We start from the raw sequence: 23,699 nt of genomic DNA, 5'->3' as shown, positions 1-23,699 counted from the left end.
AATCGACAACTTAGTTGTGAGAAGATGAAGGTACCACTGTGGATGAGAGTTCATTTAGTAAGCTTCTATTGGTGAAAGGATTGCTGAACTGATTCTGAAGCATGAGTCTAAACATCACCATAAATTACATAAGGTGGGTGGATCTGCAAGAGCTTCCTGCAATAAAACTTTTAATCATTAGTTCTATGTTATATCAGTCTTTCTTAAATTACCCAGAATCAGAAACAGAAACAAATTTGCTGGAAAATTTCAAGGATAAATTCACATTTTGATGTTAACTTCAAAAGCTTTTAGAGGCCACACTGCAGGTGTTATATAAATACTAGGTTCTGTTGCCATTCTTACACACAGTCTCTAACCTATATTTCATGAGTTTTCTTTGGGAGGTACATCTGAAATCTTCATCGAGAGAGGAAAGGCACAGGCATTTCATTAATTCACATACTACAGGGCGGAGAGTAATACTATTGACAGTTCACAATAAATCTGTTAAAAATGTTTGATGTGTAGCAGTCACATCTTTTTCCCTTTCTGCCCTGTCAGCTGTATTTTCAAACAGAAGAGTTGTAGATATGAACAGAATGTGTTTCTCATGGTACTGTGAAAAATGATATGTCTTGTTCCACCAACTGGGAAAAGATTATCAATGGATACATTGCCATATTTGGAGATTGCTGTGAATACGAGTAGACCTACACTTATAAAAACTTTAAGTTCAAGAACATCAATATCATGTGACAAAACATATGTTCTTTTGACAGTAATTTTAATTTACCAATTTTATTCTTTGATGCTACTGAATCTTGTCTAAAATCTCTTGAGGTAAAAGTAGACCCCGTACTTATCCTACATTTGGACTGCTACCCGAGGCATTAGCCCTGAATCACAGACCAGGAATCTGCAACACTGTGTTACATTGTCTTGTTCTGATATTAGTTGGTGAGTGTGGCTTTCTCCATTTGAAGCAGTTTCCCCTGTCATAAAAATGGGAATTACTCAGATCATCTTCACCTGTTTGTATGTCCTCCATCGCACCACCATCATCCTCTTCCTGTTTTGAATTCATATCATCATCACTTTCTTTCACGTAATCTGGATCATTATCACTGTTATCAAAAACTTCATTAATTATTTTTTCCAAATGCAAAGTTCAGTTCAACTACTCTGAGAACTTGATAAAAATAACCAGTCTCTTCAGGTTATTTCAAATTATGAGAGTGACCTGGTAGAGGCTACATTTTGTGAAGAAGACTAATTATGAGACACTGTCAATAATAACAATAATATATTGCACCAGAATCATCACAAAAAACAAAATGTTGGCGAACGGGTCTGACAAATACGTGATCACGCCTGTCTGCAAGATGTCACGGCAACTTTGCTGTGGATTTACTGAAGGTCCAATAGTGTGATACAATCCCCACCCTCACAGTGAGAAGCCAGGACTACAATTGAAAGTTACACAGAGGGATAAGGTGAAACAACTTCAGATATGGAGGGGATGTCCACCAGAAAGTGGTGTAATGTTCAGATGAGTGGAGTAGTAAACAGAAGGTGCAGAGGTCAAAGAGACCTGTTTGCATTTTTTTATCCTTTGTAGACATTCTTTAGAAAGAGAAAAATGGCTAAATTTTGGTAAATTTTACCAAATATTTTTCTTAAAAGTAGTTAAAGTTTCCATGAATCTGATTTGATTTCCTGTAACTGTCGGATCTTTCTTGCTTTGAATATGATGGTGAGCATTTTTCTCTGCTCAGATTTGTGATGATAATGCAGTATTTTACTGGGAGTTAAGCATAGTCAATTAAAGGTAGTGATATATGTTTTTCGTTCAGTGAGAGAAATTTGGAACTTAACACAATGTAATGAGGTTGCTACAGAGATGATAGTAATGTATGTGTGATACCATTTTTACCCTTACTTGTTGACGTTCCATGACTAAACTATTCTGGTAATGACAAACTGCCTATTGGCTTCTGTCTCGGGTTCTTCGGCCGATGTTCATCTAATGATTTTTCTGACGTTTCGCCAGCACGAGTGGCTGGCATTGTCAAAGCTTCATCCTCCATTGCCGGTGGTGAACTGGAGCCGAGCTCGCGGCCGCAGACTATATGTACCTGGCGCGCCAACGTCCGAGGGCTTCTCCGCGGTCATTTCCGGTGCGGTTCTCCTCTTGCTACCTGCAACGGTCGTTCGCTGCAGTACGGGAAGCCAGGATCCGTTTACCGTAAGGCTTTCCTCTTTCTTGTTCAAACTGTTCGCATGTTTTTGTATTTCTACAGCTTCTCTGAATAAGCGCGTGTGATAATGCTTCTCTACAGCCAGAACTTCCGTGTCGGCGAATTTTATTACGTGGTCGGTCTCATTCACGGAAGTTCTGGCTGTAGAGAAGCATTATCACACGCGCTTGTTCAGAGAAGCTGTAGAAATACAAAAACACGAGAACAGTTTGAACAAGAAAGAGGAAAGCCTTAAAGTAAACGGATCCTGGCTTCCCGTACTGCAGCGAACGACCGTCGCAGGTAGCAAGAGGAGAACCGCACCGGAAATGACCGTGGAGAAGCCCTCGGACGTTGGCGCGCCAGGTACATATAGTCTGCGGCCGCGAGCTCGGCTCCAGTTCACCACCGGCAATGGAGGGTGAAGCTTTGACAATGCCAGCCACTCGTGCTGGCGAAACGTCAGAAAAATCATTAGATGAACGTCGGCCGAAGAACGCGAGACAGAATCCAATAGGCAGTTTGTCAACAGGTGGCCACGAAAGCCTTAACAATTTTGTATTCTGGTAATAATTGAACATTGGGAGTTGATGCAGGTCTGCTGATGAATTTTCCCATAGTGGTGTAGCTGTCTCGTGTAAGTGTCTGCGTATCATGGAATGGGGTTACTTTGATTCATGGGGCAACGGATAAAAATCTTATAATTTTTGAAATGAGGAAGTAGTTCATTTCTGGACGCAACTGTATGATTTTGTTTTTTTGCGTTGGCAGCACGTGCAAAAGGATCAGTGTCGGAGATTTCATAAAAAACTTTGAGTATTGCATTTTAATTATTTCAAAGGCTTAAATAACTTAGTGTGGACCACTTTGGATATGAAGGGGGATAGAAAAATAGCTTATGATGCTGTGTGTTAATTAGCTTGAGTAAAAAGTCTTGTTATGTATTCTAATCTCCTCAAGCATTTCATTCATTGATAATTTCTGTTTATGTGGTGTCACTGATCATAGGCTTGGGTTTCTTTGATCATTGACCAGTCTTACTCCCAGACCTAACAATTTGGCTGTTTTTATCGTTTTCAACACAAACTATCAATATATTTTCAGTTTTGACTTCTTTTTCCAACGCTATGCCAAGAACAAAGCATTTAGGTGCTCTTGCCTATTGCAATTATAATGAGGAAGTGTTGGAGCAAGCTGTAATAGCTGTTGCAGAAGGTCATATGACCCTGTATATGTGGCTTTTGAAAGAAATAATAATAGGTTTGCAATAAGTGCCGTGGAAAATATCTAAAAAAGGCAGGAGCTCAGTCAATATTTTCTGAAAATGAAGAGAAATCAGTATTGACAGCTTCTGCCAAATATTACTGGGGATGTCCTGTACAATCTTGGAGAGCTGTGTGGCTCGATCAGCGATATTCCCACTGCCGGTATGGGTGATATTTCTGGTGGTGTGTGCAGAGCACATGGTGGCGCCACCAACTGTACCGATTAGGGAGCGAGGGGTACGCTCTAGCAAGTGGCAAGGATTTTTGCTTTGGGACGTAGCAGTAACGTTATTTGGGAAGTCTGGCTGACAGTACAGGCGCCGTGTGAGGCAGCAGGGAGAACACATCTAAAAGGGGCTGTTTTACTCGGGTGACAGTGCCATAGCAAATATCGCCAGCGTATAAGCAGTCACATTACTGGAAAGCTGTTGGTGTATTTCGCTTCCTGCATGTCTCCTGGCTCCGGGATCTGTGGCGGCTGGCTCCATTGAACAAGCAAGAGGGTAAGAGCCTTGCTTGTGCTGTAAATTGTGGTCGGAATTGACGACTGGGTTCAGTGCTGTTGAATTCATTTTCTTGGCCGGACGTTGCTACTCCTACTGAGTCTGTCCTCGAATGTGTTAATTTCAACTTTCTTAGTACACAAGGTTATAGTGAGAGTGTATGTGATGTGATGATTAACATTTACTAGGGCCTGGATTGTCGATACATTCTGTTTGTAGATTGCTACTGACAGTGTTAACCACAATTAAAACAGTTTGACTGGTCCATGTCTAAGTGCCGCCTGGTAATTATATTTATATCACACAATGGAGTTAAGCTGGCCAATTGCTATGGATATACATGGATAAAATTTCCCCTGGATATATTTTGTTGCAAATTGCAATAATATTACTGTTACGTTTCTATCTGAAGTGACAGTGTGTCTGAGAGACATGTGTCTAACTCTAAATGAGTGGTTTTATAAATTCTTACAAGTTACTTAGAGGCCAGTTTGTTATTGTGAGTTTAAATAGTTTGAAACTGATTCTGTTAATGAAAGTACAAGAATTCCTTCAATGACAGTATGTGGATATGGTAATTAATTCTGATTTAATCACAAATTTAAGAGTGGCTATTTGCTGCAAGTCGCCTTGTGGTTTGTGTTGGGGGGAGGGGCAGTCTCGATATACCGGGGGGAGGGATGGCCTCGGGACTTCTGCTGTTTGTCTTGGTAGTGGGTGTGGGGTCCTGGGTTGTGTCCTGCTTGTGGTGTTGTGTATTTTCCGTCCCCTTTGCCCGTGCGTGCCGGCTGGCCGTGTATCTAGTCTGCTCGTGGCTTAATGTATAATTGGCCTTACGCACATGAGATAATAGATTTCTATTGCTTAGCTGATGTTCGTTAATAGGTTGATTAATTCTACAGATGATGTGCTGTGATGAATTAATGTGTTTCTAGTTACTTAAGACAGATGTCAGTCTGTTGTAGATACCCACTCGTTCTGGGATTTTTCATGCCTATTCGTGACCGCTGCTGCTCCCGTTTGGGGTTCCATGCCGAGCATGTATTGGAAACATCTGAGTGGGTGGGTGTCTGCTTCTGGGTGTAGTTGTTGTATCCCACGAGGTTGCTACGTCACATGAAATTTTATGTTTTATATCCTGCATTGTTGGGTGCCTGCCATTTAAGTAACATGGTTGTGTACCATGGTATCTGATTTGTTGTTGTCTGTACTTGGAATTACTTTGGCAATACCATTCACTGCAGTTATCAAAGACTACATTTCCTCATTAAATTTTAGTAAATTGTTTTTCAGGTTGATCATAGTTTTTGAGTAAATAATTTTTAACTCATTTCACTAAATGTGTAATATGCCATAAGTGCCGTGGTTTATGAATGTTAAAATTTTGATGTAACTTGCTCTGACCTAAATGGTAAATTTAAAAATGTGTTGATGGTTTTATTTGTTATTGTCTTGTTTAAATGTGCCAAATAAATGTTCAGTGCAACTGTCGATGGTGATTGCCTGATGTGTCCCTTGGTCCAGTCCTATCACCCCACAGCCTATTGTGCTGAGCTTGTGTTGTCACGTAAAAGTTGAATTCCATGCTGTGCTGACTCATCATTGGTAGCGGAGTGTAGTTGTGTTTCTGGGTCCCTGGGTCAGGCATCACCATACCTTTGTTGTATCTGGTGATACATTAGGTTATTTATCTTAACTTGTGTTTTATTTGTGGGAGCAATATCTGTTGGCTGTATTATGGCACAGGATGACGAAGCCAGTCACCCGCAGGTCTGGGGCTGTCCAGGACTGAGCCAGTTGAGCAGAAAGCATCTAGTTTATGAGCTTAAGATACGTGGGACGCCGACTGATGGGACAGTGACAGATCAGAGTGCACATTCGCAGGGAATTTTGGACCTTCTGTTATGCCTCACTGGGGAAGGCATTGGGGAGGTAGTTTCAGTGTTGTCCACGTGTGCTGAGTCGCTTTCCTGAGTGTGGGAGAATCTCGAGTTTATGAGGGATAGTAACCCTTCCCGTACACAGATTAACTGGGTTCAAACCCAGCTCATTCACGGGGTTAATAGATTGGGAGATTTAGAACCGTTGAAGGTTACCCCTAAACAGAAGGCCAATATTGGTGAGTTGCATCAGAGAGCTATGGCACTGTAGTTCGATCTTAATGCAGTAGGGCAGCAGGGGGAAGAGAGCTTAGGAGGAGGTACATTGGTACAAGACCCGGTTAATGAATCAGTGCTGACAGTGAAATTAATGAAACTTGAGCAGCCATTGTTCGAGCCATCTGGTAAGTTACCCAATCCTATACTTATTTTACTTCAGGGATTGAGCATTCTGGTGATAGACAAGTTGTTGCGTGTTGTCGAGGTTCTGTGGTTATTGGTACATTTGGAAACGCACGCCAATGCACTAGGTGTTGACCACCGAGTTATTCTTCAACTGATTTATCCTATGGCAAAGGGGTTATTGAGTATTATTATTAGTGAAGTATTGAGAGTTAAAGGCAGCCTTTGTGATTTGCAGCGGAAGATCATTGAACATAAATTCACTCCACGAATGACTTGGCATGCCAATATTTTTATCGTGTCCAGCATCAAACCGAGACCCTTGAACAGTGTATTGATGAAATTTGTGTCCCTAATACAGTGCTGGAGTTAAATATAACTGAGAGGGAGGCTGTAGAGAGTTTATTGCAGGGCATCTGATTGGAGGACAGGTCACGGGTTATGTTTGCCCCTAAGCCAACTACCATCAGTGAACTTGAGACTTTGGTTTATCAGATCGAGGGGCTCCGTTTTGCTGATAGACAGCCAGTGTGTGAGAGGCAGATCCTATAACTACCTGGGTGCAACCTGATCATATTGAAGGAAAGATAAATGATGTTGGGAATAGGAGCTGTATTCGTTGTGGGAGTTTCGAGCATTTGGTGCGTGCTTGTCCAGAGAGATGGAAACCGCAACCAAATAGCTGACGGTTAAGGAACAGGGACATCTTTAGTCCAGAGCATCCGATGAAGCGATGTAATCGCATAAGAACAGTTGGTAGCCAGTCACTGCCGTTCGTGTGTGGCACCTTAAACCATGAATCAGTGTGTATGTTAGTAAATTCTGGCAGAAGTGTGTCCTTGTTAGACCATCAATGGTATCAAGAGTATCATCCAGTATGTAAGCTACCTCCCTTGCAACCAACCTCTATCTGTTCAGGATTCTGAATTTGGGCTCAGGCATTTGCCAGGTAGTCAGGCAGAGGTATAATTGGCGCTTCTGAGTCATTTTCCTGATGTGCTGACTAATAAGCTCAGTGCGACAGATAAAATTCGTTACAATATCTGCTTGACCGATGATGTGCTAGACTGTTACCGCCGAAGATGGAGGCGTTGCGCCAGTTAGTTGGAGGAAGGAGTGATCAGGAAGTTGACCTCTCCTTATGCTTCTCCGATGTTTTTGGTGCCATTGCCTGACTTGCACCATTGTTTTACCTGGTTTGTGGGGGCAAAGATCTTTACCATCCTGGACCTCAACCAGGCTTACTACCAGATTCCGTTATCCTAAGAGTCTAAACCAGTCACTGTGTTTAGTGCGGACTGGAACCTTTATGAGTTTAATTGGGTGCCATTCGGGTTGTCCATGGGCATGGAAGTCCTGTCTCGGCTGCTAGATAATATCTCGGGGGATGTGAAGTACAAGTTTGTTTACAATTACCTTGTCGATGTGGTAGTATATAGTCCTACATTTCAGGAACACCTTCAGCATTCGGAGCAAGTCTTACTCCGCTTGCGGGAAGCTGGGCTTACAGTCAAGCCTTCTAAGATAAGATTGGCACCCAAGAAGATTTTGTTTTTGGGTAATTTGGTCTCAGCAGGGGGCGTGAGGATTGACCAGAGGAGAATGAGGGATCTACATAAGTTTCCGACTCCTAAGACTAAGAAGGGAGTTGTCTGATTTATAGGGATGGCTAATTTCTACTGTAAATTTGTGCTCCATTTTGCACAATTAGCTGCTCCACTAAACCAACTTCGGAAGAAGAATGTGGATTTTCAGCGGGGCAAATCCCAGCAATCTGCATTTGATGCTATTAACGAGGCCTTAGCCAATCCACACGTGTTGGCTGTACCAGATTTTGGTAAGCGTTTTATTGTTCAGACGGACGCATCTAATTCTGGGGTGGCGGCAGTGCTGCTCCAGGAGGATGAAGGTGAACATTGTCCGATAGCATACGCATACAGGACGCTCTCGCCTGCGGAGTTAAAATATTCTGTGCACGAATGGGAAGCATTGACAGTACTCTTCGCTTTAAATGAAACAACAAGTTTACTGTTACCAGTCACCGTTCTATTTATCTCAATGATGCGTTTTATAGGTTTAAACCTCCATCATAAGGTGGGTTTACATTAGTTAGTATGACATTTGTGTGTGTGTTGTGTTACAATTTTTTGGAGGAAGTTGTGGCACTGACTAGTGTAGAAACAAGACACTATATTCTGAAATATTTTCTTGTTTCTCCACTAGACAGTGCCACAAGTTCCTCCAAAAAATCATAACACAGCACACACACAAATGTCATACTAACTAATGCAAATCCACCTGATGATGGAGGTTTAAACCTTTGAAAAGCTTCATGGAGATAAATAAAAAGGTGCCTGGTAACAGTAAATTTGTTGTTTAATTTAATGTCAATAACAGTCACAGTAAAGCCTAACCTAAAATGTTCGCATTTAAAGCACTCTTCGCTTTAGAAAGGTTTCATTTCTACCTAGAACATAGACATTTCTACTTAGAGGCCGACAACCTGGCATTAAGCTGTGTAATGGCCCGCCCCAGGAAAACCGGACGTATCGCCCGGTGGGCAGTCTGCATATCTGCCTTCAGATTCAGCGTTAAACATATAAGGGGAATGAAAAATTCTATAGCGGACGTGCTGAGTTGGATGTTTGAGGAGGGACAGGGAGGGGACGAGGATACTACTGGCGTAGGGAATGTAAGTTTGGTTATGGGTATTCTAACTGAAGTTCCAGAGTTGTTTGGCAGTTTGAGAGAAAAGCAAGTCATAGATCCTACCTTGAGTCCATAAAACAGCAGCTCCTAGAAGGGAAGCAGGTGCCGGGCTATAGCATAGAAAAGGGCATCGTATGCTACCAAACTAAGAGCGACAGAAGGGTTAAGATTTGTCTGCCGAGTGAACTAGTCCCAGCGATTTTCCATTATTTCCATAATTCTGTGGTGGGAGGCCACTTGGGAGTCGCCAAGACTATTGCCAAGATTTGGGAACATCTAACCTGGGCGACATAGTATAACGACATTTGTAGATTAGTAGAGCAATACTAGGTTTGTAAGGAGTCCAAGCCCAACTCCAATGTGAGGAGAGGGTTGCTGCAATCTACCAGGTAGAATGATTATATCGGACCATTACCGAGAACACGGAATGGTAATAGATATATGCTGGTAGTAGTGGATGCATTCACACGCTTTGTATGGCTCATCCCTAGTAGTGGAATAATAGCGGGTTTAACCATTCGCCATCTGACTAACATTTCTTTGGTCTTTGGTCCACCAAGGTCGCTTGTTAGTGATAACGCCCCTGCTTTCATGTTGCGGCAGTTTAGGAGATTATGTTTTGAAAGTGCTATATATCATGTCACTACTATTCCCTACTACCCGCAACCTTCATTTGTGGAGAGAGTGAATCATACTCTTAAGGCCGCTCTCACAGCCTTCCACTAGAAGTCGCAGCGAAGATGGGACAAGACGATCTCTTGGTTGAAATTATCCTTCAACACCGCCTGCCACGAAGAGAGTAGGGCTGCCCCTCTGTCTCTGATTCTTAATTATCCTATGAACTCCCTACTCATCAATTTGTGGTTCATCAATGATTTACTGACCAAGGTGGTGACCAACAAGCTCATTCAGCAGAATTGGAAACGTGCCAGGAAAAATATCGAGTTTGCATACCGGAAACTAGCACAGCACTACAATGATGGGTACTGTTCATTTAAGGTCCAACTAGGGGTGACAGTTTTCATCCATAATTTTGCAGCAGGGGGACAAGGGAAAGACAAAATCTCGAGAATCTCGAGCAAGTTATCACCATGTTTCGTGGGGCCCTGCCAGGTGTTACAGGTCTTGAAGACAGTCAGTTACCTGGTTCAGAATAGTCGGACGGGGCAAACCTCATGGGTCCACATCTCTCAGGTCAAGGGAGGGAGCTAGCTCTTTTCTCTTGTCTCGGACGAATGGGGGATGGTTTCCGGTTTTCTGAGGGGGAGGATGAGCCGTGTGGCTCGATCAGCAATACTCTCGCCGCCGGTATGGCTGATCTTTCTGGTGGAGTGTGCAGAGTCCGCCGTGGCGCCACCTACCGGTCCGACCAGGGAGCGAAAGCTCTAGCAAGTGGCAAGGATTTTTGCTTTGGGATGCCTAGCAGTAACGTTATTTGGGACGTCTGGCTGACAGTACAGGCGCCGTGGGAGGCAGCAGGGAGAACACATCTAAAAGGGGCTGTTTTACCCGGGTGACAGTGCCATAGCAAATATCGCCAGCGTATAAGCAGTCATGTTACTGGGAAGCTGTTGGTGTATTTCACTTCCTGCATGTCTCCTGGCACCGGGATCTGTGGCGGCTGGCTTCATTGAACAAGCAAGAGGTTAAGGGCCTTGCTTGTGCTGTAAATTGTGGCCGGAATTGACGACTGGGTTCAGTGCTGTTGACTTCATTTTCTTGGCCAGACGTTGCTTCTACTACTGAGTCTGTCCTCGAATGTGTTAATTTCAACTTTCTTAGTGCACAGGGTTATAGTGAGAGCTGTATGTGATGTGATGATTAACATTTACTAGGGCCTGGATTGCCGATACATTCTGTTTGTAGATTGCTACTGACAGTGTTAACCGCCATTAAAACAGTTTGACTGGTCCATGTCTAAGTGCCGCCTGGTAATTATATTTATATCACACAATGGAGTTAAGCTGGCTAATTGCTATGGATATACATGGATAAAATTTCCCCTGGATATATTTTATTGCAAATTGCAATAATATTACTGTTACGTTTCTATCTGAAGTGACAGTGTGTCTGAGAGACATGTGTCTAACTCTAAATGAGTGGTTTTATAAATTCTTACAAGTTACTTAGAGGCCAGTTTGTTATTGTGAGTTTAAATAGTTTGAAACTGATTCTGTTAATGTAAGTACAAGAATTCCTTCAATGACAGTATGTGGATATGGTAATTAATTCTGATTTAATCACAAATTTAAGTGTGGCTATTTGCTGTAATCCGCCTTGTGTTTTGTGTCGGTGGGGGGGGGGGGGGGGGGGGAGACCGGTCTCGATATACTGTTAGCCTGCATGCTAGTTACTTGCATTTGATTCCGTTTTATTGGGACTTCTGCTGTTTGTCTTGGTAGTGGGAGTGGGGTCCTGGGTTGTGTCCTGCTTGTGGTGTTGTGTATTTTCCGTCCCCTTTGCCCGTGCGTCCTGCTTGTGGTGTTGTGTATTTTCCGTCCCCTTTGCCCGTGCGTGCCGGCTGGCCGTGTATCTAGTCTGCTCACGGCTTAATGTATAATTGGCCTTACGCACATGAGATAATAGACTGGTACTGCTTAGCTGATGTTCGTTAATTGGTTGATTAATTCTACAGATGATGTGCTGTAATGAATTATTGTGTTTGTAGTTACTTAAGACAGATGTCAGTCTGTTGTAGATACCCACTCGTTCTGGGATTTTTCATACCTATTCATGACAGTTGCTGCTCCCGTTTGGGGTTCCATGCCGAGCATGTATTGGAAACATCTGAGTGGGTGGGTGTCCACTTCTGGATGTAGTTGTTGTATCCGACGAGGTTGCTAGGTCACATGAAATTTTATGTTTTATATCCTACATTGTTGGGTGCCTGCCATTTAAGTAACATGGTTGTGTGCCATGGTATCTGATTTGTTGTTGCCTGTACTCGGAATTAGTTTGGCGATACCAATCACTGCAGTAATCAAAGACTACATTTCCTCATTAAATTTTAGTAACTTGTTTTTCAGGTTGATCATAGTTTTTGAGTAAATAATTTTTAACTCATTTCACTAAATGTGTAATATGCCATAAGTGCCGTGGTTTATGAATGTTTAAATTTTGAAGTAACTTGCTCTCACCTAAATGGTAAATTTAAAAATGTGTTGATGGTTTTATTTGTTATTTGTCTTGTCTAAATGTGCCAAATAAATGTTCAGTGCAACTGTCGATGGTGATTGCCTGATGTGTCACTTGGTCCAATCCTACCACCTCACAGCCTATTGTGCTGAGCTTGTGTCGTGTAAAGTTGAATTCCATGCTGTGCTGACACACCACTTGTATTTGTGCATGTTTGCTAAAACTCTTTTTAACAGACAAGGCAGTACAGTTTCTAAATTTAAAAATCTTCCTGGACAAGTTTTATAAAAACGTGTAACACAGATGGGTTGTTACTGACATCAAACAAGCTTCAGGTGCAGTATCCCCTGAAGTTATTACGGAACATTTCAATGACTTCGAAAAAGCTTTAGATAATGTGCCTGACTCAAATATTTTCAAGTACTATGAGTCTAAATTGAGTGATCATCCAGGGAAGAAGATAAGAATATATTGCTTAAGAGTGTAATTCCTAAAAAAAGGCCATAAATTTCTTTAAAAGTTCCACATTGATAATGGTTTGTGGGTCGACACCTTTATGACACCTGGCAAGAGAGTGCTCCATGTGTTCCACTATGTTAAAGTCGGTTGTTGGATCGATGCCTCAACATTCAGAGATTGAGATGTAAGCAGTTTTTTTGCCTGATGCAAATAGATTGCCTGCACATGAAGTTCTTATATATGATAATTAGACCGCGTATTTTAGGTAAAAACCTATTTTGTTCCTGAGTTCCTATTTGCATAAACATTTGTACTTATGCGTTTCATGACTTTTTACACTTAATAGCGTTAATTCTATAGGACCTAAATTTTCTGCCCAGCGTGCAGCAAGGTGGCTAGTTGATATGCGCTCATGCTTCGTATTTGCCTAACACTTCGGCCTTTTTTTATTTTTTTATATCGCTATTCCTGTTATACCAAATACTCTTTATAGGTGTTTTATTATTCATATGTAAAAAAATAGATCACGGATCTTTAGGTTAAAACCTATTTTTTTTTCCTAAGCTCCTATTTGCATATCGCGTTTCATGACTAACTAAACTGAATACCGTTCGTTCTATAGGACCTAAAATTGCGTATTTCGGCGTTGACGCCCAATTTTGCCTATTTCGGCGTCAAAATCCTAAAATGTACCTATTTCGTTAATCTGACATAGTGTTCTTGTGTTTCCAAAGATTAGAAAAAGGAAGTAAACTTAGGGCTTTACGTCTCGTCGAAGGCGAAGGTCGTTAGAGACTGTTTACAGTTCCTTTGCTTGCCTTACTACCGACAGCACTCGGTACGGTTGAATGGTCATTCATCCAAGTACGCGCCGAGCGCGACAGTGCTTAAGGAATCGGTCAAAGATTTGAGTTACACATTAGAATCGAACGTGGGAGTACTAAATCTCTCTGCTGTCTACAAGAAATCCTATCAAACTACTCTGTTTCGTGAAAAAAAAAATTGTCATCGTTCACTGTTTCCCAGGGAAAACAAATCAGTACACTGTGTAGCGACCGACGTGTTAAGTGTTACTGACGTTCTAAGTGCAAAATAAATTCTAGTTTCTGTGTGAGAATACTACGCCATGCCAAAAACAGCTAGTTCAAAGTCTACTCATATAAGGCAGTGGCTGCAAGATTTTCTGCATTATACAACAGATGGGAAAATTATTTTCTGCCAAACATGCAACAAGGAGGTTAGTTGATGTTTTTCTTAGACTTCTTATTTTCCTGTCACGTAGGATTCTTTTTTATCGCTATCCTTTAGTAATACGAAATGCTCTTTATATGCGATTCTAAACTGCATTTCCCTTTTCTCTCGTATTAGGTTTCGAGTGTTAAGAAATCTCACTTAACTCAGCATGCAGATAGACTCGCACATAAAGCGAATGTTGAACGAAAGTCAGAATTGAAGCAAACTCTTTTAACCAATAAATCTGGTGAATCCTCCGAAAAAAAACAAGTTCTGCAGTGATTTGTGTCATGCACTTGTGGCAGCAAACATCCCCTTTCGGAAACTAGAAAACCCTATTTTCAGAGGTTTTCTTGAGGAGTACTGCCATCAGTCTATTCCTGCAGAGCCAACTTTACGTAAGAATTATGTGGATTCAGCATACAATGCTGCGTTGCACAGAATCTGAGAAGATGTTGGAGAATCTTGTAGATGGATTTCTGTGGATGAAACTACTGACAGTCTTGGCCGTTACATTGCAAACCTGATTATTGGCAACCTAGATCCAGATGTTCCATCCAGGGCTCATTTGATTTACTCAAAACAGCTTGCAAAAACTAACCAACAAACAATAGCACAGTTTGTGAACAATGGGCTTAAGGTGCTATATCCAAACGGAGTGGATGAGAATAAGGTACTTCTGGCCGTCACTGATGCTGCTGCATATATGATAGCACTATTAAAAGTATTCTACCCATTGATGCTGCATGTAACTTGTGTAGTGCATGTGATCAACCGCATAGCAGAGCACATAAGGCTACAATTTCCTAAAGTAAATAAAGTAATATCTATGGTGAAGAACATTTTTGTTAAGACACCATCAAGAATACAGACATTCAAAGAACAGCTTCCAGATGTCCCATTGCCACCAGAGCCTGTTGTCACCCGCTGGGACACGTGGCTGATAGCAGCAGAATACTATAGTACGCATCTCTCAGCTGTCCAGAAGGTGGTTGAAAATATACCGGAGGATGCTGCATCCGTAACTGCAGCAATTGAGTTACTCAAAGATTCTTCTTTAAAACTGGACTTATCTTACATTAGGGCCCACTACACATTTATGACAAGAATAATTTCACAATTAGAAGGCTCAGGGAGACCTATCTACGACAATATTTCTTTGCTTGAAGAAGTCAAAATGAAAATTAATGAAGCGCCAGGTGAAGTAGGGGAAAAAGTATGGGCAAAAATGCAAACGGTTTTGCAGAAGAACACTGGTCTGAAGGAGTTGTGTGCAGCTGCCGACATACTTAGTGGAAAATCCAGCACTCCTGACTGCAGCATTCCTGTCCAACATGTGCCGAAAATGAAGTACACCCCTGTCACATCTGTTGGTGTAGAACGTTCTTTTTCAGCGCATAAATTGATTCTGACTGACAAGCACCACAGTTTTTCACTAGAAAACCTAGAAAAGATTTTGGTTATTTATTGTGAAGCCAACTATGGTCAGAATATGTGAAACTACGAATGTATTAATTAAACCATTGCCACATCTTTTTTACGGAGATCTTTATCTTGCAGGAACTCAATAATATTTGGAGTTATGTTCAACATTAATGTTGTAGATTTCTGTGCTCTGTAACTGTGTAAATATTCATTATCCTTCTTTGAATGTCTAATAAGATGTTCATACTGTCAACACTGTGTATTTTAATTTATTTTTATTTTCTCTGCATCATTTTTATTAGAGCCTATTTTAGGTTTTATATAGCTTAAATGAACTACTGAAGGAGCCTATTTTAGGTGCCTAAAACTCACTTTTTACGACCTAAACATCCGTGGTCTAGTGATAATTTTTCTCCTCATTTATATGAAGAGGTCATAGGACTTCGTGGTGAAAATAACATTGATTTTTATGTTTAATTGCACATTCGATGCACCCATATCAACCTCCTGATGTGGCATTCTTCTGCCCAAGTGCTGACACATCGGAAGATGAAAAATGTTAAACTGACAACTGTTCCAAAGCACCAACTTCCAGATCTTTGCTAAAAAGCTCTCAATAACATGCATCAAACTCTTCTTACAAACGAAATATCATGAGCGGGTTTTGTGCAGCTGCCATTCATCATTTCAACAAACAAAAAGTTCTGAATAATCTTGAAAGAGAATGCATTGAAGAAGAGGAAACTGAAAGCACTTTGACAGATTTCTTGAAGGAATTAAGATATGGAAGCACTTCAAACCAACCTGCACAAAAAAGAGAAGACAACCTGATGTAATTCCCAGATAGAGTTTGCATCATGAGAGAAAATGTCCCAATCTGAAAATCAATGTAGAAATAAGCAGAGAGTGGAACAGAATGTCACCTCAGATTCTGATCATCAAGAGATAGAAACTCAAGCATTGGTTGATTTTTTTCAACTCAAGCTTGAGCTGCAGATGTATACAGTGAGGATATCCCAGATACACAACTGAATAAAAATGACACTAAGGAAGATGTGATAGAATACGAAGACAAGGAGACAGAGTGCATTTTAGGAAGCTTCTTATTGGTGAAATTATTTTCGAGACATGGCAAAAAGACCTACAAATTTGTTTGCCAAATTACTAAATCAGATCCATTACTTTGAGAAGGTTTGAATTCAGCTGTAAATAAAAGGAAGTATAAAAGAATTCGGGATAATATTTCTGAAATGGAACACAATGATACTGAATCTTTTTTTTGCCAAACTGGTAGAGGAGGGTGAATATATTTTGTTTCTATTTTAAATTAATATTCAAGAGTTATAGATTTAAGATTATGACTGATACTAGTTCCTAATAACGGTTTTATAATTAATAATTCAAATCCCAAGGAAACTGGGATTGATGTTTTGATTTTTGTTTAATCTTTCTAGAATTTGTAATAGTTTGTAAGAGAGAGTAATAACTAATAAAGCTGATTTTTTCAAAAAGTGTTTTTTATTGCCTTTGCCAACGTCACCCTCAAACTCTTAAAAACGTAATAATTTTTTTGCTCTTAACAGATTTTTTTTTTCATTCCGTAGAAGGAGTGTCAGTTAAAGGGACACGCCCCTGAACGGGCTGCATTTTTAACATTATTTTCACCCTCATAGTGCAACTGATCTGTAAATGAGAGATAAAATTCCTACACACAGTTAGGACCATTTGTTGTGGTTGGCAGGAGAGCCAACACCGTGTTACTAGAGGAGGCCGAAATGCACACGTTTTAGCTCACGCAGGCTGGCGTGAGGTCTGGAACAGGACAAGGAAATTAGAATTTAGAAAAACGGACGTAGCTGGTGGAATACCTAACTTTAATCCATTAATGATGAACGTTGGTCTTGACGGTACATGATTCACAATATCAATAGTAACTGATAATGGCGCCTTGCTAGGTCGTAGCAAATGACATAGCTGAAGGCTACGCTAAACTATCGTCTCGGCAAATAAGAACGTAAGTAGGCAGTGAACCATCGCTAGCAAAGTCGGCTGTACAACTGGGGCGAGTGCTAGGAAGTCTCTCTAGACCTGCCGTGTGGCGGCGCTCGGTCTGCAATCACTGATAGTGGCGACACGCGGGTCCGAAATACACTAACGGACCACGCCGATTTAAAGGCTACCACCTAGCAAGTGTGGTGTCTGGCGGTGACACCACACCATTAGTCAAAGAATTTCCCAAAAAATCATTGAGATGTTTATTATATTTTGGTACTGACAACAATATTAATAATAGTATAAAAAACCGAACACTGTTGCACTGTAGTATCATTCTCTTTGGAACCACTGACTGCACAGCTTGGAAAAAGAGCCAGAGTACACACAACATTCACATAAGTGTTCTATGCCTCCAATTTCCTACCCTGATGCAGATCTGTGAAAAGGACAAGCAATTAATTTACTACAATAAAAATATTTAAAAATGTAGCTCAGATATCACCAACATCATCATCATGTTATACATTTTTCATGAAGTAGTAGGCAAGAGAGGTAGAGGATGTCATTCTAAATATCTGTACCAATTTTTGTGAGTTTAACTTCAGTCATTTAGGAGAAAAGTGTGCCTGAATGATGTGAATTCAAGTTTTTGGTAAATCGCAAAAGAATATTTATGGTATTATTAACTTACCACTATGTTCGTTTAGAACATTCATGCAGCATACTCCAATTATCGTCCTGTTTCTTCCTCCATACGCTTTCTCTTCATTCTTTTCTTTATCCTTGACTCCTTGGTAGCAGCTTCTGCAGCTGTCTCTGCTTCAGTTACCCACTGCTTATCAATAGCAGTTAGAGCTGAAGGCATATTTCTTCCCGTCTGGATGTTAAATTTCTTCATAACATTGATCCCTGAAATTGCATCATCATTGAATGTTATTATTGCATCCATTACACCAATCTTCAGCACTGTCAGCCCAACAAATACAGTTTTCGATACTCTCTCCCATACACAGCTGTTGAAGCTTTCATTTGCATTCAGAGAGAGACCATACATACATTTCCTAAGTAGATTTTTATTTGCCAGATGCCTATATATAGGCCTAATTGCCTCCATTACAGCAAGTGGTAAGGAATGCTTGTGGGTATATTGTATGCCTGTAGCATAGCTCAGCCAGTACTTCCACCAAGAATCTTCCCCTTTTGGATACAAACCATGCCGTGAGGTTTCATCTGTTGACACTATGAAACCATGTTGCCCATAACAGCTCATCTCATGTTCTCCAAATCTCCTACATTTCTCCTTATTACCAGTCCATAATAGTGAGTAAAAGAATCCTACGTGTTTCCTGTCTGACAGTTTTTTTTCCACTGAAATCTTTACATAATTTTTTCAGCCGAGCTCCCATTCTTTTTTGTACATGCTCAACACATTCAAGCTTTTCTATCAGTGTCCCCATATGGTCTGTCATTAACAACAGTAGTGTGTTCTTTAGTCTCCATTCCCAAGGTAGCCTACATACCTCACACCACAACTGACCTCTGATCTTCTAAAAATGCTTAGAATTCCTTTCGTTTCCATGTTTCCACTTGGGCCATCAAATTTCTTTACACAAACATGGGTGCCAATAAATTTACTTGAACAACCCTGTCAGTGCTTTGTTAGCCATTCATAATCTAGTATCTCACCCGTTTCAATAAATGTGGCAGTTAAAACCCCATTCAGAGAAGTATGACCTCTCTTCTTTCAAGATCCAGCAAATGCTGCTACAATGTCGGTATTCTCAGACAAGGCTACTGTTTCTTCTGCTGCTCTTTTCATTGAATATTCACTTACACCACATAAAGCATTATGTATTAGTTTATTGTATCTGTCAAACATCAGTGGAGGTGGAGGCAAATCCATCACTGTCTGGGCAGCTGTCCTTCCCATTCCAATACATCGTATTGCATAAGCAAGCTAAATATTTAGACTGTAATGTCGACTATCAGTTACTGGTGATGTCATAGTACCATTGTGCATCTTACACGAGTTACAGGCAATCACTAACCAACTTGAAAGACCTTTCCTTGATTAAGTGCCTTCAGAAACATCAATACTATCTTTGCAATTGCAGTACTTTAAATTTAATTATTCTTTCAAAACTGACCATGAGCGAGAAACATGGGAGCTGTTATAGGGTAGTGAGTAGAGGGATTTGTTACCAATCTTGTAGGAAATACTTTCTCACTGGTGGGGATGCAGTGGGGAGAATGTTGGGAGAACAGAAAAGTCTCTCTCTTGGAACTACAGAGTATGCAGTAGGAACATTTTGATTTGGGAACAGGAAAGGAAAATCTGTGCTCTTCAGGCACAGTTAGAGGAGGCGAGGAAGGAACTGGTAAGGATCAAGGGAGATAGGGGGGGGGGGAGGAGGGTGGTTGGGGACTGGCAGCTGGTAAGAGAATAGGAAGAAAGAGAATGTGATCTGACAGTTTTGTCATCAACACCAAAAACTGGTATCTACCACTGCCAGAGTTAAGTGGAGAAGAACCTCAGGTAGAACAAGGAGCAGAAAATGTGCAGTACACTTCAACCAAGGCCAAGAAGCCAAGGAGTGTACAAAGTGTTAGGAAGAAGAAAGTGCTGCTGCTAGGCAGTAGCCATGGGTGAGGTGTAGGCCTTCATTTACAGGAAAGTCTAGGGGCAACGTACCAGGCCACCAGCATCTTCAAGTCACATGCAGGGCTAAGTCATGTGATAGAGGACGTAGGGGCTTTATGTAACGACTTTATAAAAGAGGACCATGTAGTGATAGTGGGTGGGGCGGTAAACTGTTTGAACAGGGATGGGGAATATGACGTAGGTGGTGACCTGGACAAGATAGCTTCCCTAACTCATGGCACCAACTTACACTTCACTGAGCTGTTCCGGCATCATGATCGGCCACACCTCGATGGAGCTGTGCGGCGAATCAGTGTGGGGTTAGGGATGGCTCTGAGGGCAGCCAGCTTTGCTAATGTTTCTCTGGTGCCCACTGGGACTATCAACGTATGGGGTTTCACTAGGCATGGCCTACACCTAAAAAGGACTGGGAAAGGAGGATTGGTTCAGCTGATTCATGAAAGTATAGGGGTTGGATCTCAGGCCACACAAGGTAAAATACCTGTTGTCATGGGTAGGTAAAGTAAGTCTTTTTTTTTATAAAATCCAGACAACAGATTCCCCTGCCTAAAGAATATTTCCAGCATTTAAAAAAATACTGAAACAATGACTCAGAAGACACTCACAGACTCCAAATATCACACATACCAGATCTCACAAAGAAAAACAAACAATTGGAAAGAGTAACATAGGGCATTTCACAGACTTAACAATCCTCCGTCAAAACATGCAATCAATAAAAAATAAAATATAACTATTAGAAGTTGAGCTTCAATCTTTGAACTGCACAGTAATTTGTGTTACTGAGCACTGGTGTAGAGAGACAGAAATCCAACATGTAGTGTTATCATCATATGAAAGGGCAAACTCTTACTGTAGAACTGCTTCAAGGGGCGGAGGACCATTCATTTACATCAGAAAAGAAACACAGTTCAAATCAAGACACGACCTCAGTACGGCAAGTGAAGACAAACACTTTGAAATATCAGCTATTGAATTAACAGGGTTTGATATCACCAAGAAATTAATCATTTTATGTGTGTCTAGATCTCCTAGTGGTAGTGTGGAAACGTTTCTCAATAAATTAACAGGAGTTCTAAATAAAGTCTCAAGTACAAAGGTCAACATAATTATGTGTGGGGACATTAACATCAACACTAATATCGTAAATGAATCCAGCAGCACCCTCATAAATATCCTTCAGAGTTTTGGCATGTCCCTATTGGTCAATAGTGCAATAAGGGTTACTACAATGACTGCATCAGTAATTGACCATGTGGCCACAAATATGGACAGGGAAAAATGTGATGCAGCTGTAAAAGATCTCGGACTATCAGACCATGTCTGTCAAATAACAACAGTAAAAATCAGGCATCGAATCATTCCCTAAACTATAAGCCTACAAACAACATCTAATAGAAATCAAAATAAAAGATTTTTCAAAGGAACTAGCAAAACAAAGCTGGGATGTAGTGTATATGGAAACCAATTTGAATATGAAATTCTCTAAAGTCTCCCCATTATTTAAATTGAACTTTGAAAAGGCATTTCCAAAAGTATGCATGTCTGTATCAACATCTCACAAAAACAGATGGATAACAGCAGGTATTAAGAAGTCCTCCCAAACACTTAAATACCTCAGTTCCATGAAAAAGAGGTGCAATGATCCAGAATTCTTAAATTTCTGTCACAGATACAAAAAGATCTATAGGGAGGTGCTGATTGTTGCAAAAAGGTATTTAATGGCAAAATAATATATAATGCAGAGAATAAAAGCAAAGCAGTCTGGAATGTAATAAAAAAGGAAACAGGGAGAGACAAACAAACCCAGAATAACATACTGCTAAGGGAGGGGGATAAGGTAATAAATGATCCACAACATTTAGCAAACTATGTTAATGAGCATATTTCAAGTATTGCAGAGAAGGTAGGGCAAAACTTCCCCAAAACAAATAATATAACACCTGTAAATAATGTTGCACTAAATACAATGATGTTATTTCCAACCATAGAGAATGAAGCCAATAAAACTGTTCAAAAACTAAAAAATAAAAAGTCAGTAGGCTTAGATGAAGTACCAATATGTGTACTGAAACAATACATAGAGATTATACAAGGCCCCTTAAAGGGAGATGGAAGGCAATATTTATTCCTATTCTGCCAATGCTATTTTACCCTTTGAATAGCTACATTTTCCAAAAGAACAATGAATGATAAAAGAATGAAATTTTAACTGCATATATCTAACATATATGCCTCAGTTTACAAGTAAAATGAACATAATACCTCTTATGGTTTTTAAGAAAAAAATTATTCTTTCACTAGTAAAATTAAATTTTTTTGTACATTAATTATTATAAAACAGTTTCTGATTGTTTGGTGGTTCTCAATTTACTTGTAATAACTTATTACCATCTGCAGTACAAACTGACCAAATTTCATGTTTCTAACCCCATTAATTTATAAAATAATTGTATCTGAAAGCAAAAAATGTACTTATGAGAAAAATCCATTTAAAGTTTAATATTGCAATTCTAGTATAGTTATTGATGAGAATTACTTACCGCTAATATTTTCCTGCACCATACTGAGCATCATCTGAATCATACAGATCTTCTTTTCTTCTATTGATCCCTCTTCTGTTCTGTCTGGTCTCTTTTGTGCATTTTAAATTAGCAATATCTGCTTTGCGTATTCTCTCTTTATCTATTTGCACCCAGGAGTTTGCAGTATTTCCACTATATTTTATGCCCAATAATTCCCAAACATCCAGTTTTCTAATTACACCATCATTGAAGCATTCTTCAACATGGTATCTTTACAAAGGTCTCTCTAAATATGGGTTTAATTTCATTCATTACTGATGCAGGTAAAGAATGTTTGTGGTCATCTCTGCCATTTCTCCTGTACTTGCACGAAGTGTCAGAATCATTCAGGCAAAGACCATGCACTGGATTTTCAGTTGTGGAACGCTTATGGAAAAAGATGGCCCATACAGCTTTTTTATGTTTTCTAAATTCCCTACATTTCTTCTTATGGCTGACCTGAGGATACCAAGTTTCAGGCATTACCTCTCACCAGGACAACACAGTGGCCAACAGCCTGCACTTAATGATCAAGGGCAGGGACATTTGCTTAAAGTTGTGAGTGCTAACAGAGAAGTATATCGATACTGGCTACAGGGTAGGAAACATTGAAGCGATAAAACAATGGAAGCATGAAATAATACACAAGGAGTAAAAGAATGCTGAGCATTATCTCTGCATGGCGCAAAAAGGATGCAAATGCCAGATTGCACAGAGTGTCAGGAAAACCATCATGAAAAAATTGTCATATTTATATAAAACAACAAATGCTTCACACAGGAAAGACCAGACATTTAAAATACGCTAAAATCTAAAAATAGAATTTTTGAATGGATCCTTCACATCACATCAGTGACATTTCCAGAACAGTTAAAACAGGCAAGAGTTGTACCTTTGCTTAAGAAAGGTAATGCAGAAGACCTGGAAAATTACCGGCCCATTTCCCTGGTGTCACCATTCTCAAAACTAACAGAATCAATTATGAAAGACAGATAAATGAATTACCTGAATAAATACAATCTTTTAAGTGAATCACAGTTCAGTTTCAGAAGTGGCAAAAATACAGAGTCAGCCGTAGTAGAATCCACAAAGGTTGTACTTGATGCTCTTGACAAAGATGAGTGTGTCACAGGTATATTTTTGGATCTTAGAAAGCTGACAACAAGATTCTATTAAATAAATTAGAAACATTAGGAATAAGAGGGTTAGCTAGTGACTGGTTTCGATCATACCTAGCAGATAGGGTAC

Source organism: Schistocerca nitens, chromosome 4, assembly GCF_023898315.1.
Source record: "Schistocerca nitens isolate TAMUIC-IGC-003100 chromosome 4, iqSchNite1.1, whole genome shotgun sequence".
In the NCBI taxonomy this organism is placed as follows: domain Eukaryota; kingdom Metazoa; phylum Arthropoda; class Insecta; order Orthoptera; family Acrididae; genus Schistocerca; species Schistocerca nitens.
Note: the sequence above shows the minus strand (reverse complement) of the source record.